Source organism: Eleginops maclovinus, chromosome 16 (assembly GCF_036324505.1).
Source record: "Eleginops maclovinus isolate JMC-PN-2008 ecotype Puerto Natales chromosome 16, JC_Emac_rtc_rv5, whole genome shotgun sequence".
Taxonomy (NCBI): Eukaryota; Metazoa; Chordata; class Actinopteri; order Perciformes; family Eleginopidae; genus Eleginops; species Eleginops maclovinus.
Window position 1 is genome coordinate 11,366,995 of NC_086364.1, and position 15,287 is coordinate 11,382,281.

At 39.5% G+C, this 15,287-nt stretch overlaps 1 protein-coding gene across 1 annotated transcript in view; it reads left to right on the forward strand.

The window, feature by feature from the left end:
* The first annotated feature begins 2,720 nt into the window (after nucleotides 1-2,720).
* Nucleotides 2,721-15,287, forward strand: part of shank1 (SH3 and multiple ankyrin repeat domains 1) — a 64,939-nt gene continuing 52,372 nt past the window's right edge. Inside the window, exon 1 of the mRNA XM_063904643.1 lies at nucleotides 2,721-3,015. The gene's annotated coding sequence lies outside the window, so the exon portion shown is untranslated. The remainder of the gene's footprint in view (nucleotides 3,016-15,287) is intronic.

The window sequence follows — 15,287 nt, forward strand, 5'->3', positions numbered from 1 at the left end:
GTTTGTGCAGCTTTAACCACCACCACCATCATCAGCAGTAGAGCAGAAACCCTTGTGGGGAAAGAGCAAGAAAACACAGTCAGTGTGTAATCCTGAGAAACAAGCTTAGGCTAGGAGGAGAGTGCTTTAGAAAGGTGCACTAGCATTGCACATTATTTCCCAGGTGACAGGTCGCAGAGGCTCCAAATGACTGACTGAGGTGTCAGTGTATTAGTGTAAATTATGACTACAACCAAAACCCTGTGTGTGTCAGCTGCACAAGCAGGAATATTGCTCTTATTATGGCCATCTTTCTTTATTAAATCTGTCTGTCTGCTATTAGGGCAACTCCCCTGGCTCCTTCTACAAACTGCAGTGGCATGTGTTGATGAAGCCCAGCAAACCTTATAGCTTACTGCAACTGCTTACAGTACTTACTTTCAACCAATTAATACTGTTGGTCCTGCTTGAGTATGATGAACAAAAGCTGTTAAAGAAACCCCTTACATACATATATACAGACTCAATTAGTCAAAGCAGCAGTGCTGGAGGGTGTACGCTGACTAATCAATACACACATATTTAAAGAACCAATAGATCAGAGGGTGTAATGCTTTTAATAGGGTGAAAAAGTTAGCTCCGTATGAGTCATGATTGAGGGAAGAGGTGGACAGCCCCCGCTGTGCAAGGTTACATTTCATTCTCATCCGTTTTCAAATGCTATGCTTTGAGTTGATGGATGTAATGTTAATGAGAGGAACTTAAATGAGGGACGGTGATGTTTATGATCACCACTGAGCAAGAGCTGAGGTCACATTTTGACCGTCACTATGACCATTGGCACGGACTGCATCACCATGCCTGCGATATGATGCAATGACATTCATCTTGTGAAACATGTAGTATGGTAATTGTAAGCAAGCTATATTTAATTCAGGGCCATGACGGCAGATTCAGTTGGAAAACAGCTGATGTCTAAAGTGTTGACCATTAGGTGATGAGTTATGAGTATTTTTTTATAATCCATTTACCATTCCAAAACATCCTTTGTGATATTGCTTCTGTTTTTCTTCATAATCATGTTTTTACGGACTTTACATATGATACCTTTTCAGAGTTTTCTAATGTTTCAGAGACCAGTCAATTAATCCAAACAATTGTCAGCCTGAGCCCCTGAAATCATTTTTTCAAGTTTAAATGACTAAAATGCACCGTTTGAATCTAACCGGTTTTAAGCAAAATGGTAAACACAACAGGAAAAATAGTGCAAACTAAAACAGCACTATGGTATCAGAATTTGTAAATCCCCAACTCCCAAGATATATTGTTTTGAGAAGATAGAAAATGCCATACAAAGAAAATGCTACTATATCGCAGTTATATGCTGACAAGATCAAATAGACAATCTCAATAATACAAATTAAATGTCTGCAGAAAAAAATCCAGTTTAATAAATCTGACTATTTTAGATGCACAGTAAACGATACAAGATTTATATGAAGTCCTTATCGGAATCCAAACATGTTTGTGTTTAAGAAGCCATGTTTCCTAGTACTGTTTTTCTGAACCAGTGATATCCATCAACATCTGACATATAGCGTGAACATCATTTGTAACCTGACACTTTTTCGCACCGGGGAAATCTATGTAGCAGATGTGTTTTTTTGGCAGGTCTGGGACTCCCTGGGATCTCACTTTTAATCCATAAGAGCTTCTGATTTACCAAGTGTCAAGCAAGCCAGCACAGTCTTTAAAGGTTCCACCATCAGCAACAAGAGGGAGATCTTACTGCCGAGAAGAATCTGTTTTCTCTTTGATTATTGTGACTACATGTACACGACCATTATGGCCCCCCCCCCGCCAATACTCCTACTCATATCCAGCAATTAAAGAGGTGTTAGCTCATTAAAGCCATGAGGCAAGTTTGACATGCTTCACTCACCACTGATTGGTATAATGGAGTTGATTTCTACTTGCTATTCAGTTCAGCTCGTCAGTAGAAAGCTCCCTCTCCACCCACACTCCTCTCTCTCTCCCCCCCCCCCCCCCCCCCTATGGTAATAAGCATTGCAGCAGTGGCTTCCCTCATCCTCTTATACTCATCTCTTTCATTTCTAATTCATATTTCTGTGCGTGTTTGTGTGACAGAGAAAAGACACATATTGGCTGCACTGCTGCAATTTGTGCTGCTCTGTATGTTTGGAAATAATGGTCGGATTATGGAAGGCATCCATTTAAAAGAGAAATGTCGCTTTAATTGATGTGTGGTTTTGTTGTTGATATTGTATGCTAGTTATTGGATACTCTTTTATGTGTGTTTGATATGTGTGTCACTGCACTGTTGAGTGGACCCCGGTTTGTTCTATGTAGCTTTCTGTGAGAAGGAAAAATAAACAGTTTTTCACAGCTAAGAGACTCCACAACATCAAAGACAGAGAGGGAGAGAGAGATAAAGGGTGGGAGGGGTATGCCCTGTATCCGGGTAATGATTGAGGAGGGAGAGATGGAGGGAGGAGGGGGGGAAGACAGAGAGAGAGAGGTATGGGAGGGGGGGTCAGGGAGAAAAAACCAACCAACCAGTACAATGAGTGAAAGAGAGAGAGAGAGAGAGAGAGAGGGGACTCTGAACATGCTGAAGGGAGGGTGGAGGGTGGAGGGGAGGATAGCGAGTGAGGGATGGGGAGATTGCCGGACTGAGCAGAGAGAAGTGTTACTACAGAGCTGCTGCTGCTGGAGGACGGGCTGGGAGCGAGGATAATGCTCCATCCCTCAGCGTACAGCAGCACGCCGGGCTCCTTGTAATTTCTTGGGGCAACAGCGGCTGTGGGGAAGAGGAGGGTCTTCATTGTTGCAGCAGTGATTATCTTTTCTTTTTTTTCCCTTTATCCAGTCTTCATCATCTTCCTGCTCGCCCCTCCTCGCTCCTTACTCCTTTGCAACTGGCAACCGCTGGGCTCCCCCTTCTCTCTTTTTCTACTTGTGTCCCTTTTTTTCTGAGGAGGCATTTCTGTATTTCTTCAGGGATTGTAGAAGAGAGTAAGAATGTTTTCTGTCTTTTCTGCATTTCTTTTATTCTGTCTCAAGGAGACATGCATGGAGATGGAACGGGGGGGGGGGTTGCATGGCAAGGCAGAAGAGAATACGATTTCATGTTTGTGGAGCGATAGTGTTGGACTCAGAAGGGTGTGTGTGTGTATGTGTGCGCAGTAAGGGTGGGGAGGGGGATTGCATGTTCAAGTTGACTGCATTGATGTAACACATGAACTTCTCTATCTCAAGGCTGCCTTTTAAGATATGCAGCAGTTGCACAAAAATAAACAGTCGACTGAAAAATAAATTGAATAAGAAAAACGGCTTTAAAGGATGTGCTGAAAGGATGCACAGATAAAAGCAAACCAAACAATGTTTGGCTGTGGATTATTCAATGACGCCAGCAGATGAATACTCTTTTCTAGTTTTACATGGAGGCACAAGAAGAGGGAACAACAAGAAAAGTGGGCAAATAAAAAGAGGAGGATGCATCTGTGGAGGGATGCAAAGATTTATACACAAGGCATAGTCAAGTTTAAATCGGAACATTTTGTTACCCCCAATAAGAAACAGAGATATGCTGTAGGTAGATGTGTGACACATGCTTCTTGTCAGCTCTTGGATTTACTGTTGTCAAACTCATAATCCCTCCCACATACATTTTAGTGCATGCCAAGGGTTGCTGATGTTCTATTGCTCAGCTCAGTGCACAGAGTTGACTTTAAAAAGCTAACCAGCGCATAAAATCCCTCCGTAACTCTTATGCTACCCTGACATATTGACTGGAGCGTGAAAGGCAGTGAATGCATGGATGAACACAGACACAGATGCACCTTGCATTAAAATTGTGGGAAATGCATTAAACAGCAGATTAATTTTACAGCTAATGTTCAAACTGGGTCACCCTGCCAGCAGGAAACATGTGTTTGGTTGCTGCTTGTCGTCATCTCTGTACTTGATGTGAGTCTATCTATAGACGCCTCTATTGAATACAGACCATAGGAAGATGATGGCAGGTCACTTACAGGACACACATAAGTACCCCTTCTTCTGTACTGCGAGTGTTGCTATGAGCTGTGAGGAGGATTTCGGCATAATGTAACAGTGTTGAAACTTAAATTGCGAACCACTTGTTGTTGGAGGCATTGTTTGCTCAGTTTCGGTTTCACTAAGACTTGGACAATGGCATATGGGGGGCACCTCGCCCACACATTCATAGTAACTCACACTTGCACATACTATTCATGCTCTTGTTGATGTGTCGCCTCGGGGACAGTGTACTGATTTTTCTTTAAATCTCTCGGGTGCAACCGCACTGCCCTCTTATCATCAAACTCTTGTCAAGAAGTTGCTTCACCCTAACATAAGCACCGCAGATCAGTTTAAGTTGTGCTTCATTCACTCCTATAAAAAAACTGTCACTTTCTAATGTGTTGCAGTAAATAGTTTATGTTTCTTTATGTATGGACCTAGTCATCCCCACCTTGTTCATTGCTACAGGCTAACCCCTTTTGAAATCAGTAAGCCAAATAATTTCACCCTCTGACTTGGACAACCTTCTATTTAGTCTTTGGTGAACAAAATTTGGGTGAAAGGAGGAAACTGGAATTTTGACTTTAGAGTCCAGCAATAATCTGGTAAAACAACTTTATGTCTTGCTATTTGCTCCATCAAACGGCAGATTTGTGAGATGTACACAGTGTTTGAAATTGTAGTCTTTAGTCTGATGCGGTTCAGAGGTTAGGCCCAGTTTAGCTTATCTGTTATTTTGACTATCTGGGAGCTCATTTCATTTGGCCAGTTGAAGCTGAGTTGATCATATTTTATAGACTGATGCAGAAGCCGTTGATTAACTTGTGGTCATATTGTGTGTAAGTTGGCACAGAGTTAAGGTCCAGCTAACAGTCAGAATTTACCACCCATTAAAAGATGAATAAACGGAAATGCTTTTGATTAATTCTTGTTTAACCGTGTTTTGGAATGCCACACTTAAGTTCTACTTCAAACACAGAAAACACAGCATACAGTTAGCATTTACACCAGAGGCATTCCTGATGTTGGGATCAGGTAAACCAAAACCTCTTCTCTCCACTAATTTGATTCCACAAAGCTTGGGAAAATAATGATTGTTTACCACGCCATGGCTTACTTGTATGAAAGATGGCAAACGATCCTAATGAAAATACACGTTAATTGAGCGGAATGTTTCGGATTCTTTTCAAGACATGTTTTTTCTGAAACCTCTTCCACGGGGTCATAGAGGAAGAAAAACGAGGTTACCGCTGTGTATCTTAAACTGAATATCCCTTTGTTCAGTAAGCACGATGCTAACAACTTGTCAAGAGCCTTTTTTGAGGTTTAACGCGTATACTATAATTTTTGATCTCTCCTTTGGTATATTTGCCTGAGTGCAGGGAGTGAATCCTCACTTTGGTTGCACAGAAGGGGATGTAGATCAAAACTCCAGATTTAGCCATCTCGTTTACTCTCTCCCTCTTTCTCTCTTATTTCACTCTTTCCTTCTACCTCTCTTGCCGGCAGGAGACGACTGATCTGGGACAGATGGGCCTCCTGTGCGCTCTGTCCTACTTCAGCATTGTCCTCTCTCTTGTTTCTCCTATTTTCTGTAATAACTCTATCCACCAAACTTTTATTGAGTAGCTCTGTCTCCAGCCCTGTCAGTCATTACACCCTGATTGTTTAATCATTCCAGAGAGATGGTTCTGTGTAATATTAATAGGGTGTCAAGGTGCTTAGGAGACAGGAGCCCAATACCAACAGTACATTTGTCTTTACCTGCCTTGATGTACAAAAGTGATGCCTGTCTGCCACGAAGCCCATTTCCTTTAATATAGTATAAGTGTAGCTTCAAAGTGTCTGAATGAGTGTTCAAACTGCTAAATGTTAGATGAGGTCAAATCAGGTTATCTGTAAGTGAAACATCCCTAAAAAAGTAAATGAATACTGTGATATCTACTGTTTGGACAGTCTTGGAGTGTCTGTAGATCTATTTTTTCTTTAGTTCAAATGTCTTACATACCTTGGTTAACTAAAGCAAATCCAATCTTTGCAAGCAAGCCATATGGTGTGATAGGGCAATATCACAGATCAAAATTATATGTTTGCAGATATGCAAAAAGAAACAGCAGCTCACAGATTTGTTACCTTACAATTTCATCAACTTTTTAATGTTTTAAAAAATAAAAGAACGTCAAGGATATAATATCTATCCCATCAATTGTATTTATATCAATATATTTATGAAAATAGTTGGAACAAATCTGAAGGGAAGCTAAGCTGAATACTTTTTCCATATTACACAATTTCAATTTAAACATTGTAGCTTTTATGAATGGAGGTATTTAGGGTTTTTTTTCGGGGGGGGGGGATTACATGCTTTGATGTAAGTTTTAATTATAAAAGTAAATATATTTAATGTTTCAGCTTACACACAGGTATTAGCCTAAAGTACTATGTTTATAACTTGTTAAGACTTTCCTTATCCCAGTTTTTGCTAGCTAAAAAATGTGGGATGTAGCTTTAATGAAAATGCTAACTGAGGAGTTACATTTTCTGTTTGTCAAACATTTATTTTGAAATCACTTTTTCACTTTGGCACAGCCCGTGTTGCCTCACGTTTTCCAAGTAGTTTCCCCTATTAGTTAATACGCTATGGCTGCTTACTCAACTCATGGCACATTTATAAAGCCATACTAGCCACTTCATTAGGTCATGCACAATGGGGCAGGGCTTTGGCCAGACTCCTCCATGCATCATGAATCCACTCTCAGTTTATTACTGCTAATCGCAATGGGCTAATTGCACCATTGAGAAGTAGAGAAGGGGGAGGGAGGAGTGGGGAGTGGGGTATTTCGAGTTCTCCACAGTCACCGCTGCATCATCAAAGTGGGGTTGCTATATTTAGCAGCAGCAGATATATGGCGGCAGGGGAGAGGTGCTGGGTGGGGTTTGATTCGTGTGTGTGTTTGTGTATGTGCATGATCGAAGGCAGCAGCATACATCAGCCGTAGGATCTAATGCTGCTTTCAGGTCCTATGGGAAAGACAGTAGATGTGAGCTACTTACTTGAAAGCACTGTTCAGGTGGTTCAGCTTTCAGGACGTAAATACATCTTGGAAATCTACGGTTTGGAAACTGTAGATGTGGTTGGATAATAATTGGATGTACATTTCTTTACTATAAAACACAATGAGTGATTTAACAGAATTAGATGTTGTGAGGCAATGATTAATTTGTTGTGTCACAATAAACTCCTATTTGGATTTAAACAAATTTGAGTGACCACAAACCAAACAAACTACACTTTATATATTTTGCTCAAAATATGTGAGTATTTATCTCACTGCTATTCCCAAAAGCCTTGAAAGAAAGAACTACAGCCTGATAAGATTTTGAGTAGCATTCAATGAGTATCCAAGTCTAATACTATTTTATCTATCAGAGGCTTATTTGATTTAACCAGAGAGAGAAATGTGTAAAATCAAACGTTTTATTCATAAGTAAAGTATCTTATCATGTTTGGCATTACATACTGCAAAATATATTAATGTCGCTCCTTGAAAATCAAAGCCTCTCTGTCGTGGTTTAATAAATATTAGGATTTTGCATAGCTTAATGATGTTTGGGCAGCACATGAAGTTGTCCATAGCAGTGGTGTTGTTGAGATTTCTGCTGATGTTACTGTCACTGCTAATGACTTGGTGGTTGTGCGAATTGGAGTCAGTTTGCAATTTCAGATTGAAAGGTGTTGAGCTGCATCTGTTTATTTTTCGACAGAGATCAAATCTTGTCTGGAAACAGATGCAGCTGATGGAAAATGCAATCTGCGTGGTTTAACTTTTGACTCTACATTTTTTATAATGTTGTGATTGGCTTTGGCATTACAAAAAGAGTTTATGAGCTCCTCTATCTATTATTCTCTCTGCAGCCTCTTAACATAACAGTACTAAATCTTAATGTGTTATTGCTTTTTCCTGCAAAAAGGAATAGAGCCTAATTTGATAATTTGATTCACCTACACTGAGCTACAGCCCTGTGCCTCCATTTTGCAATATTTTCAAACAGTAACTGATCTGTCATCAAGATGGAATGTGTTATTTTTGGTTTTCATGCCGATTCTCCTCTCTGACGGCCTCCTCCTCCACCAGTGAACTTCTCATGGAACGAAGAGTGTGTTGGTGTGTGAGCATGCACCTTTTTTCTGCCTGTTTATGTTTGTCAGTTTGCATCAGCAGTAGGCAGCAGTGGGTGTTTTAAAGTTTATGGGAGATGATGAATCTGCAGTGTTTGGGCCAGGGATGGTTTGGGCGTATCGCTGCATTAATAATGGAAGCACAGCTGGTTGTATTTATAGTAACAGTGGATATGCACTGTGGCAGTGTGGATGTTGGTTATATATAAAAAAAATTGTACATCTTGCCAGCTCCCCTGTATATCAGTGTCAGTTCCCTTAGCATGTGGATACATCTGCAAAACATGCATCGTATGTGTGGCTGCTGATGATCCACAATCTGTTGAGATTGTCAGTCTAAGTTAGAAGGGAAAGAGAAACAAGCTTGTTATAGAGGAATGGATTGATAGAAGCAGAAGTTGCCTAGAGGAAACATTTAATGTGAAGCCTTAATGATTGGCCTAAGTAAAGCTTGTATTAAAACAGTAAGTGTGTGATGGCTCCCCCCCCCCCCCCCCTGGAGTTTGTGAAGTCTGATGGAATCTGTGGCTCGCAGTCGTTTTGCTCTTTGTTACTTATTTGTCACTTTCTAAGCAGATAACAAGAAGCACAGATGACAGTTACACATCAAATGTATCCAATTCTTAGTGGATTATTGAAATACAGTAGAAGGACAAGCAGGTTCATTTAATGTTTTTAACCAGAGTGGGGATTTGGGGATTTGGGGATTCGGGCATGTGTTAATTGCTTGTAAATATCTAGATTTTTACTTTTTCTTCTTCCACGGATTCTGAAAAGATCAGAAAAATCCTCAATCCCAACAAAACAATTCTGTATATAGTTTAGTCATGAAAAATGGTATTTAAATACACAAATGAAAGTGAGGATACTGTATTCAACCTTTTATATTTTAAATCAATTTGAGTTATAATGTCAACAAATGATATACTGTGTAGTTACCATTAGCTACATCTTCCAAATACATTTAACAGAGTAAAATGAAAGATATTTCCCTCTGAAATATATTAAAGTGTTTTATGACATGATACATAATTAATTTGTAATCTTCGAATGGAAAAATCCCATCCCCAAAAATGTCTAAGAAAAAGTAGCAGGAAGAAGCGTTTAATTGTTGTGTCTATTTGGGAGTCTGTATCTGTCTGAGGAAATAGATTTTCAATTCCAAGCCGTGAAATGTGGAAGCACAGGCCCTCATGGAAGAAGTGCTGATTCAGCCAATGCTGAACTGCAGGGAGCTATAAAAACATCCCTTCAGTTGGTCAAACAAGGCTTTCTCAAACAATGACAGCTTTTCACTACTTTTGGCTCCCTGCTTGTTACACCTTATGGTGTTAGACAATTTGATTTGAATCAGAGCTCTCATTAGGTCTCCTAGTTTATGGTGTTTAATACCAACCACAATATAAAAGCTGACTTTTGTATGTCAGAGCTGCATGCTCATCTCAAATCCCAGCTTTGGTAAACTCCCAGAGGGTTGAGATCAAAACTTCCATTGCTGGGCTGATTCTGCTGACGCTTTCTGACAGGTCTTCAGAGGAGAAAGAAGCTAAACAGTTCAGCAGGCTCTTGTGAATATGAACCAGTGAGGTGTACATGTAAAGTTGATTTGCTTCCTGTATGTCGATTAAAAACCAAAAGGAACAACATGGAGATTGCCACATGGTCAGGCTCCAATTTGTTGCCTGAAGCCTTGACACAGCATCCACCTTTAATATTTCACAGCCCATCGTATGTTCAGGCAGTCTCCTTCCCTACAGCTATTCCCATTGTGACTTATTTATTCATGATCTCCCTAAGCGCTGCCAACTATTAGCCCCAACTTTTCCCTCAGTGCGGCCCTAGATACCATCAAATGGGTCCTGCCACTCTGAGCGGAACCACCTCTTCAGCTCTTCAGCCAGACAAGGGAGATGAGTCTGTCGATCTGGGATATTACTCAGCTCTCTGAAACAGACAGTATATGTAGTGACTAGCTGAAAAGCACAGATTCTGAGCAGTCCCACTGAGATTTAGCAAAGATGACAAATAAAGTTGATTAATTAGCAAGCTATTTGAATGAGATCTCCCCGGCTGATTGACTGTCTTTCTCTGTTCTGTGGAGAATAGAGAAGCTTCATCAAACACTGCAGCCTCTTACATGCATTCAGAGAAATACTGGCGGTACAAGGCTGCTTTATTATAATGTAGTAGAGCTGTGAAGATTAGTCTAAAAATCAAGAAGTCAATTGGCAGATAATAAAGCAATTTGTCAGCAATTATTTCAATCGCACAAAATTACAGCAAAATTACCAAACATTTTCTACCTCCAACCTCGTCCTCTAAGCACTCCAAAGATCATATCCTAGCAGCAGCACGACTAACTGAGTCAAAAACCAGCTACTAGCTGACAGCAGCTATTGTTAGCAAAAGTTAGGATTTAGCCTTACTTGAGTAATTATTAAAGCTTTCTGTTCATCAAGAAACTATGTAAATCACACAGAGTCAAGGCAGTGTACAACCAGAATACATTTCCTTCACAGAATATGATCCAGTTTCATCAAAATTAACTTAGTTCTGTAACGCTACTTTCAGGAGATTGTATGACCCACTCATTTTGGTTGAATAGTGTAAGAACATCCTTTTTCGCTAAGGGTGGGATGACAGAGACACCATTCTCCCTATGAGTCATTGTAGAATAAAACATATTTTTAAGCAGTTATTTTAATAACTTTAATAATTTTGCTTTAAGGTTAAACAAACTGCAGAATATGTAAAGAGTATTAGCTTGTATGGTCAGTCAAAAAGCATGCTTTATTTTTGATTCATTCATCAGATGTCAAAATGTGACAGCACCTTGTAAACAACCTGACCTCCGTTTGATTAATACATAAGAAAATTAGCTATGCTCTGGTTTAAGGGACATTAGCAACCTTCCAATCATTTGTATACATATAAATATTACAGGTGACCTAAGCAGTCCAAACAACTAGCACTAGGCCTACCAGTGCTGATTATGATTTTGGGGGATTTGACAGGCCCTGCTGTCAGCAAACATTAACTGAGCTTAATAGTCTGGGAAACAAGATTTCAAACTCAAAATACCTTATTAGTCACTGTGTTGTGAGTTATGTTTGGTTTGGTTTGGTTTGGTAAACACCATTTTGAACCACAGGAATTTTGGTTATTGGGTCACTCTTACCCCTTAAAAAGTGCTCACACAGTCATTTCTTTTTATGTCTTTAAGAAGCTTCAATCACCCACTCACATCTTTACTATAATCCACTGTTGTCTCTATATATAGAGAGCCTTCCGGGAGTTTGTTTGATTGCTTTCCCCCACCATCTCTGTCTCCTCTTTCTGTACTACTGTATGATTTCTTTTGATGCTCACATATCAGAGAGGCAGAATTGGATAGATGTCTTTGGGCTCATTGTCAGCATGAAAGCTTTTTGATTTGTTGTTAGCATGAATATGTTGGCAAATGTTTTGCAGTTGTGGTGTTTTTGCCCTTCATTAACATTTCAATATGGGTTTAGGTAACTTTATAATCTTGAAAAAGGATATTTGAAAAATAGGAGGCCAGACTTTTATCATCTATCATGTTTTTATGAAAGTCACAGTTCTTCCACCACTTTGGTCCAAATTGAAATAGCATCCAACTACTGGATGGATTGGTTTGCCATAAACTTTTGATCAGATATCTTTGGTACCCTAAAGATAAACCTTTTTTTTTAGCACCATCATGTGTCACTTCACTAGATGGGTTTTAACAAGAGTTAGAAAAGACATTCATGACTTTCAGTTGATAAATCCTAAATGTAATCATTTCCGTTCATCCCATCAACTGGACGTTTTGCTGAGTGAAAACTAGCAAATCCCAACAGGCTAAGAGTCTTATATAAGATGGCGAACTGGGTAAACATTATACCTGCTTAGCATCACTATGTTAGCTTTTGGCCTAAATCCCCAATGTACTAGTACTGAGTGTATAGTACTGTGGGAATAGGTTGGGTGAGGTGCTCAGAAAGAAGATTCTAGGACACAAAATGTGGTGGTCTCATTTTCAGAGTTGTCCTGGACCTAATTCTATGAAACTTTCATGATGCTTTTAACACCAGTGACGCTGTTGTACACCCAGCCCTTTCGTCTCTCAAATCAGGTTCCTCCATTGGTGCTCACCCTAGTTTAACAGCACAAGGGATAGTTACATCAGAACAAGCATAAAACACGTGGCTTCTCCTTTGCTCTAGCCCTCCTTGGTCCCTGCAGTTTAGATCGACATTTTCTGTGACGTACAGTTCCAGTGTGGATGCCTCAATGTTGGAGGGTGATACTTATGTGCTCAATTCACCAGAGGGCTACACACATTATTGCCCTTTATCCATCTGTATGCACAGCTTACAGTGAGGTTTAAGTTGAGTTGAGCGTTTAGAGTGCTCTTGTGTTTAGATGTCAAACAAGGAGGAAAGGAAATTGGCCGTTCCAGTTTACTGGCAAGAAAGTGGGGCGATCTGTTCTTTGGAAGTTTCCCAGAGAAATTTCCTGGGGACCAAGACACTGAAAATATCTATCTATATACACACAATGTCCTACATACTGTAAAAGAGACGGTGAACCAGAGAGGGTGAGAGAGATGATGAGAGGGAGGGAGAAAGCACATGTGCATACATGTGTATTTGAGAAAGATAAAAAGAGAAAGGGAGGTGAAATGTCACTTTGCTGTTGGGATATCAGTCTTTTGATGGCATCATAGAGATAGATGGATTGAAGCTTAGGCGAACCAGGTCAAGACTCCAGCAAGTTCCCAAACAAAGTCACCTAATTTTCCTTCTTTTCAGAAGTGAAAGTAGAACTGTTGCTTCATAACCCTTATTTCCCTCTGCTCATCATCTTCTGCAAACAACGGCAGGTTCAGTTGCGGCCCCAGGGTTTGTATGCAGCAGGACATATTTGGATAACATTTACACTTAGCAACTGTGTCTTGAGTTAACAAACATAGATCAAATCCATTGTTCCAAGATTCAAGATTCAAGATTCAAGAAGCTTTATTTATCCCGAGGGAAATTGAGGAGATTTCCCTTGCCAAAACACTGTTTTGCTTAGCATGCCACGTCTTTCTGTGAGCTTTGCATCTTTTAAGCCACATGTTAATGGCTCATCTTTACATTTTGTTTTTGAAAAGTTTGTTGCCTAACATATTTTACTATGGCCAAAACAGCAAATGGAAATACAGTATGCCCTTCCTTCTATATCAGGGTTACTACCAGAATAAATATAGGACGAAATATAACAAATCATTGAGTACTGTGTTTAATTTCTACAGCCAACAGAGCAACAATAAATGACCAAAAATCAAATAAAAGGCAATAAAGATTCAGAGATAACTTAACTGTATACACAACACAGCAGCATATCACCACTCATCATTAAAATTAAGAATAGCCTGTGGGTGCAAATACCCTGCTGTCTCTTAAATCTGAGACTCAACAACAAAAACAATTGAAAGTGACACTGCCAACAGAACAGACATAAATAAAACCTGGTTGATATTTTCGAGAGAACAAGTGAATTTACAGCAAATGTGAAAAGGTTGGGGCAGGTATCACACACCACAATGCTTGTAAAACAAATACAGTTTGAAATCTCCTTATGCCAATTATACTCTTTATAATTTAGCATTTATAATTAGAGGCAGAAGTTTTCTCTGTAAAAAAGAGTGTGATAACAAGACTCCAGGAATTCACTGCTACTGGCCCAGAAACAATACCATGTATAGAGAAAGTGGTCGATTGGCTGAGGAGTGCAACCTAAGCTACCTCAAGTGTTAATTATTTGACCTCAAACAGCTTTCCAAGGAGACTGATAGAGGATAGAAAGAGACATAAAGATTTATATCAGCGAGATATGAAGAGATGATTACTCAGATAGACACACACACACACACAGAGCAGTCATTATGAAGGTCTTTTATGTGTGAGTCATGACTTTTCTCTCGGGAACTGATGATCACTTTCTCTTTAATAATTTTCTCTTTGTCCTGTCCTGTTCCAGCTTAATTGAGGTTGAGTGATTCTCTCAAAAGTTTGGATTTAGCCTTTTAACTCCATGTTAATTTTTCTCAGTTGCATCTATCAGGATAGCTCATATCATCCTTAAAAAAAACCAAAAAGGAAACGAAGAATAACTGCAGCAAATTATTATTCTCATTATCGATTAAATCTGCAGATTATTTTCTACATTAATCAATTAATTGCTTGGAAGGCAGATATTGTGTGGTGTGGTGGATTTTGCTCAACAGCTTCAAGTCTATAACCTGCATTAATACATACTTCTGCCTGCTTTAATGAGGTGTGCTTCAGAGTCTATTTTAGCAAAAAAAGATGAAATGAAAAAGAAGAAAAGGCCATATCTCAATACATTGAATAGCAATACTAACTCTGGTTGTTGGCAGCTTCAACCAAAATGTTGGCGGTAGTATTATGGTTCAACCCCACCTTCATCCTCTCTGCCTTCTGCTCCTTTCTGCTCTCCAACATCCAGCCCTATGACTTCACCCCACTGATTTCACAGCCACCTTTCACATTCAGTTCCTTCCTCTCATTGTTCTTTTGGGTCATCCCTGTTCCATCATCAAATCCTCATGTGTTTTGTTTTTCTATCCTCCTCCTTTCTTTCATTTTCAGACTCTCTCTTTTTTTAAACCCTGTGTCATTATCTTTCTTATTTCTCTCGATTCAAGGATGTCATTGTCAGTCTGATAGTTCGTTGCTGAAATGTGGTTCTGACTTATATTTTTAGACCATTGTTGGATGGATTGACATGAAATGTTGGACAAATATTAGTGGTCACATTCATCTAACTTTTCCTTGAGTATTGAAATGAGGTTGGTATTTGTAGGTCAGAAGAAAACATTTTAAGAACTACTGAAGGGGTTGCCATGGAATTTGGTAAAGTTATGCAGTGTCCTCTGAGCATATGTAACCTAATGTCTGTCTAGCACCAGTATCAGATTTAGATTTGTGCTTTTGAGCAAAACACTATTAGATGTATTGCCTGCAAACTTGGTAGACACATTCATTAAGCCCTG